The sequence below is a fragment of the Equus asinus genome, chromosome 2 (assembly GCF_041296235.1).
Source record: "Equus asinus isolate D_3611 breed Donkey chromosome 2, EquAss-T2T_v2, whole genome shotgun sequence".
Taxonomy (NCBI): domain Eukaryota; kingdom Metazoa; phylum Chordata; class Mammalia; order Perissodactyla; family Equidae; genus Equus; species Equus asinus.
In genome coordinates this window covers 158,661,352-158,668,099 of record NC_091791.1, presented here as the reverse complement: position 1 = coordinate 158,668,099, position 6,748 = coordinate 158,661,352, and the positions used below count along the sequence as shown (strand labels likewise).

At 36.9% G+C, this 6,748-nt stretch overlaps 1 pseudogene; it reads right to left on the bottom strand.

The window, feature by feature from the left end:
- Nucleotides 1–250: 250 nt before the first annotated feature.
- LOC123283598 (U6 spliceosomal RNA) lies at nucleotides 251–349 on the bottom strand (annotated as a pseudogene).
- Between the last annotated feature and the right edge of the window lie 6,399 nt (nucleotides 350–6,748).

The window sequence follows — 6,748 nt, the reverse complement described above, 5'->3', positions numbered from 1 at the left end:
AAAGAATGACGACAACCAAATATTTATATATAAATATGATCTAAATGTGTCTACCATTAGTTTTTCAGAAAGAAAAACATTCTATAAATAAACAAACTACATCTGCTCACTGATGTGTGTGTGGACTCTAGATGTCTTGTCGGGCTCAACTACAGACCATTCACAGTCGTACACTTTTAGTACAAAGTGTAGATGGTATTAAGTCATTTTAGCTTTCACACATACATGTTGTCACTCCGGCAGGAAATGCAAAAAACTGAAATGCTTCACGAATTTACATCCTTGCACAAGGGTCATGCTAATCTGTGTGTTGGTCCAAATTTAGTATACGTGCTGCCAAAGCCAGCCCAATATAGCACTTTTAATAAAAGTGAACTTTGAAATACTTTAAAACAGTGCTACATTATTGTTTTGAATGACTCAACAGTCAAAGTTTCCCAACTCTAGAGCACACTTTGAATATTTCCTCTCCTTTCTCTGCATAAACCTTCAATTATCTGGAAATTTTTGACTAATTAAGTTGCTGAGGAGTATGTTTTTTGCTCTCCATTCCTCGACAAGCAGTGCACATCAAAGGCCTCTCGCCGGCGTTTCTGAACCACTGATATAAAGTGACTGTGCTGACAATTATTTAATCTTTTGAGAGAAAAAGACCCAGTGTTCTATCTTTATTGGACAAAATTACCGTCCATGTTTGGCTAACACAGATTCATTCGTTCTAAATCCAATTGGTCCCTGAACTCATTCAGGACCCAGAAACAAATTATAATAGTTTTAAGGCAATGAAATTCTGAGTCACGATGAGCCGATGTTTCAAGTTTTTGCGCATCTTAGAACCCACACATCTTGGTTTAAGATTCAAACGTCTGGACACAATCACAATTGACCAGTAGGCTTTTTAGCTGACAAATGACTGGCTGACTTGGAAATCACTTCTTTATTAATTTTTTCAGACTTTTTTTTTTGCGGTAACATCGGTTTATAATATTATATAAATTTCAGGTGTACATCATTGTATTTTGATTCCTGTGTAGATTACCTCATGTTCACCACCCAAAGACTAATTACAATCCATCATGACACAAGTGAGCCTAATCACCCCTTTCGCCCTCCTCCCTCCCCTCATCCCCTCTGGTAACCACCAATCCAATCTCTGTCTCTATGCGATTGTTTGTTGTTGTTTTTATCTTCTATTTACAAGTGAGATGATACGGTATTTGACTGTCTCCCTCTGACTTATTTCACTTAGCATAATACCCTCAACCTTTCATCGTTTCTTATGGCTGAGAAGTATTCCATTGTGTATATATACCACATCTTCTTTACCCATTCTTCCCTTGATGGGGACCTAGCTTGCTTCCAAGTCTTGGCTATTGTGAATACTGCTGCAATGAACATAGGGGTGCGTGTATCTTTATGAATTCTTGTTTTCACTTTCTTTGGGTAAATACCCAGCAGTGGAATAGCTGGATCATTTGGTAGTTCTATTCTTAATTTTTTGAGGAATCTCTATACTGTTTTACGTAGTGGCTGTACCAGTTTGCACTCCCACCAGCAGCGTATGGGAATGTCCTTCTCTGCACATCCTCTCCAAGACTTGTTGTTCCCTCTCTTGTTAATTATAGCCATTCTGAAGGGAGTGAGGTAGTATCTCATTGTGGTTTGGATGTGCATGGAAATCAGTTCTTAAAGGCTCTAGAGGGCCACACGCTGATATCCCCGAGCTTTCAGCTCCTAAATTTTTCACATAGTTTTTACAAAAGAAACACTTCAGGTGTACCAAAGCTTTGTGAAACGAAATCTTTCAGAGCAGCCCAAAAATACGACTCTTCCCCTACCTGGATTCAGTTATGGATTAGAGCACATTTAATTTCAAGTCAATAGATTCCTTGCACACCAGCACTTAAGGGATTAAAGACAAGTCTAGTTTTCTTGCCCTAAATGTACTGTTATTGTTATCAATTCATGCAGCCTTGCAATAAGTTTTCAATAAACCTAAGTTAACTATTATTTTCTCACCTATAAATAAAATATAATCATCTTAAAAATCAATGAAGGGAAAACCATCATATCCATTAACCTGGCTCAGAATCCCCCCAGGCCCTTGCTGTGAAACACAGTGCGGTGGATCTTTCATTTTATTGAGCTATATCTCTTTGTATGGCAACCAGCAGGCAAAGGGAAAAAAATCAAATCTAAAAATCAAAGACTACAGTTTTTTGTTCTGAAAACCACCGAGGCAGGGGCTGAATATTCTTTTCTGCCTGAGGTTAATTTTTTTTTTCCACTTTAATTTGCAATCAGATGCAATAACAGAAAAAAGTAAAAAAGGACATTGCCTCAAGTAGCTAGTGGCTTTATTACCATCTCTACTGCCAGTCTCCACTTTTTATCACTTCCAAATCCTTTGTTTTTAAAGTCACCTGCACAACCCGGCAATGTTATAAACACCTTTAGCTGTCTTCACCAACTGTCATTTCGTACCATCTGCTGTTACAATCTCAAAAGCAGTAATGCGTGGGGGTCAAGGCCACTTTCTCTCAGGAAACTAAAAAACAACAGAGCCAAGTCATTTAGTGCTTTTTTTTCCCTGTCAGCTTTACTACACCCTGGAGTGGACATTTTCCTTGGCTTTCAGTTGTGAATGTTCCTCAGAAGACATGAACTCCACAATAAGGTAACCATACAAAAACAAGGTTTTATAGACAACCCATTATCAACTAGCAGAAGGGGGTGATTAGTCATCTGCTCTACTTGAAATAGATCCAAAAAATTCAAGCCAGGACTGCAAAGAGAGAAATGTATTTATCTCAGGATTCCATAACTAGAGCCATCTCGCCTTCATGTGAGGGGCATCAGCAGCAGCCTTTGAAAGGCTGGAATTAATCTCAAAAGCCAAGCAGCCAGAAGTTGACCAGCTCCTCGGCCTACCCAAGATGCAGGATTTCTCTCCACCTCCATACCACTCTGCCAAGATGACCAACCATTTTGACCTCTCTCTTTGGACTACAGCCAGAAAGCAGCCAGAAAGGACCACCTTTTGTTTCTCCTTTTCTTGCCTACTAAAAATGGTTACTTCAATTAAACTAATTCAACCACTTAGTCCAGACAGGTCCTCTAAAGTCATAATCCTTTCTTAAAACGAAAAGAGTATTTATCAGCATATTCCCCTCTCTTTATTTCCTGCAAATCATTACAAATTCACATGAAATTTTTCAACATGTAAGAGGCCTAGTTTACCCTCAAGGCAGTTCACATGCAAGTCGAAGTTTTCTTCCCATAAATAAAATATAATCATCTTAAAAATCAATATGAGAAAACAATCAGAACCATTAACCCATCTCAAAATCCCTTCAGCCACTTGTGTGAACCACCCAGTGCTGAGTCTTTCATTTTATTGAGCTGTATCAGTCTTTGTATGGCAACTGGCAAATGAAAAGAAATCAGACTCGGAGGGTGTGTTGTGGAAATCAGAGAGAAAAGGGAATGTGAGAATGGATTTTGACCCTTTTTAATTGTAGGAAAAAAATAGATTTTGAAGACCCAGGAAACAATGGTTTTGAGCTACTGGAAAGGGATTAGCTTAGTTTGGATTCTCCCTTTGACAATGCTTACTCATGAGCAATTTATAAACCTGAGCATCAATTTTGAAAATTGTCAGAAACTTTTCTTTAAGATTAAAAAAGAAAAACAAGAAAAGGAAGAAATGGTTGATTTTAAAACTGGAAGTATGAGTCAAATGCGATGAAAAGACAAGACTGATTTAGACTCAGACCTGTAATAGATGAGCTGAAATGCAAATGCTCGTATGAACTTGGTCACTATCACTGCTTAATGGTCATTTATTAATTCTCTCTTTCCCTGATAAAATTCCTCTGTAAAGTTCAATAATGAGGAAAAATCAGAAACTGTAACTGAACTTTAAAAAATATCTAACTTCATTACTGTATGTAGTCTCATAATACATTATATTTCATTGATACATTCTTTAAGAAAATATCCTCCTTCCTTACAATCTCCCATCTCTGAAAAAACGAAATACCTCTTCAATTATTGCAAGGATAAAGTAAATAATTTTCTACTATTCTAACAAGCCAGGAACATGTTAAAAATATAAAGACATCATTTTCAAACTCACACAAAAACAATCAACTCTGCATGGGATGAGAAAAGGAGTAGCTTGGTAATTGGTCATTATAAAAACTGAGTGAAGAGCCAGTTTTTGGTAGAACTTTGAGAAAACAATCTCACATTTTTAATATTTGGGCAAAACAAAATTTAAATTATCATTTTGCTCACTATCTCTAAAACTGAACTTAATAGCTAAACATCTGGAGAAAGAACACTATATATGCTTTCCTCAGTAAGCATGCAACAAGGAAACAACAGAACCCAAAATATAAATGCCGTTTTCCATAACTAAATGCACAAAAATCAACTTCTTTCGATTACTTCTAATTTTAAGGTTTTAAATCACATCCCATGCCAGATAATTAAAAGTATTAAACAAAAGAAAATAGAAGACACATTATTCTTTACCAATACGTAGCATATAGCCAGGTATTCAGTTCATTTGCATTTATTAGGATGGTTGGTTTTATTTATTTAATTAGATTTTATGTCTAGCATTTATTATAATTTAACATTGCTTCTTCTGTTCCCTTTCCTTAAGGTTTGCTGGCTTATCTAAGTTTCTCTTCATTCTTCCCTTTCCTTCTCTCCCAGGTAATTTGGAAATAAAATTGTGTTTATTGATTTCTAGTGATTATAGTCCCATCCTTAATAATGATAACTTAAACATATAGTCTATTAATATATCAACATTAAATGATAATTGGGCCTCCCTCCAATAGACTTGCTTGAACTGCTTCCTCCCCTCTTCCCTCTGCCATTCAAAGAGACCACTGGGATCTCTTATTCCCCACAGAAAAGGGAGATTTAGAATGCTTCGTCCTGTGGCAGAATTTTACTTTGATAGCCTATAATATGATTTTGAATTTTAATCTATGTTATAGAAAAGTTATGTTATCTTTTTCAGTGCTTCTGTTTTGTTTAACTAATTCTTATTTTATAGAATAAATTCTCAGTTCATTTTTAATCACCTACCAAGGCTTAATTGTTGCAACATTTGTCACTACAGCTTCCTCTCCTCTTTATCTCCCTGTATCTTGAGAGAGATGATCTGAATCCATCAGCAAAAGGTTGGAATCTTTCTTTAAGGACTTTCCTCAAATAGGTACCTGAGTGATATATTCTCAAATGCCTTAACTTTCTCTTGCTCTGATGGATAAACGATATCTTGGATAGGTAAAGAACCTCCAGTTAGCAGTTCTTTCTTCTGTTTTCTTTTGCTTTAAAAACCACTGTTTTCTCTTTATAAAGCATGAAAAGAATGTTTATACTACATTGATTCTCTTTACAACTTATTCTTGAAATTTCATCAGGATATATTTAGTTGTGAGTGTGTTTGTTTGTTTTCCTGAATGCCCTTTGAGACTGAATCTAAAGATTCGAGTCTTTCTTCAGCTCAAGGAAATTTTCTTCAATTATTTGTTGAATTATTTTGTATTAGCCATATTTTTGCTGTCACGATGCTGCCAAACCTATAACCCCAAAATCTTACCCACTTACAACAAGCCCGCTCCCAGGTCTGAAGTTTGGCTACAAGTCAGCTGGTCTTGACAAGGCTCAGCTGGGCTGACTAGTCCAGGCTGTCAACCTCATGTAGGGTTCAGGTTAATTCCACATGTCCTTTCCTGGGACAATACCTTACAGAGCTATAGTTTTGGTGCATGTACATCTCTTGGTGAAGAAAAGTAGACATTTCAGAGAGCCGTGAGAAATTTGGCTAACCCCTAAAGGTCCCAGCTCAGAGATTGGCACACTTTCCACATGGCCAAGTCCAGAGTCACCGGGTCAGGGAAAATATCCTGCCATGGAGAGGTGAAGTGAGGAGCGTCTTTGCATATAGTCTCATCTTCCACATACTGTTTCTCGGTATATTCTAGTTTCTCGTTCTAAAAGTCCTGTTAGTCACATTTTAAGTCTCCTAGGTCTTGCCCAATCACTACAGTCATGGTTCTCTTTGTTTTTGCTGTGTTTTCTAAGTTCTTTCTTTCCCTTGATCTCCCAGGACACTAAATCTATCCTCAGCAAAGATTGTATTCTTTTTCAGTTCACTTGTTAAAATTTTTCATTTAGAAATCAGTTGTATACGTTCTTGTTATGGACTGAATGTTCATGTCCCCCCAAAATTCACATGTTAAAGCCATAATCTCAATGTGCTGGTCTTAGGGGAGGAAAATTAGGTTTAAATGAAGGGGAGAAAATTATTTTTAAATGAAGTCATAAAGTTGGAGCACCCAAGATAAAATTAGTGCCCTTATAAGAAGAGGAAGAGACACCAAAACTTCCTCTGTCCATCACGAGAATACAGCGTAAGAAGGCAGCTGTCTGCAAGGTGGGAAGAGAGCCCTTAACAAGAACTGAATCTGCCGGCACTTTGATCTTAGACTTCCCAGCCTCCAGAACTGTGAGAAATAAATGTCTGTTGTTTAAGTCACCCAGTCTATGGTATCTTGTTATAGCACCCTCAGCTGATGAAGAGAGTTCTGAAAAAAACCTTTTTATACTCGAAACGTATCTCCTTGAGTGTCATCACTTTTTCGCTTAATTTGTCATCCATCTCTTTCGTTAGTTCTAATTTGGTAGAACCCTTTCTATTCTAGCTGTTCAATTTGGTCTTCTT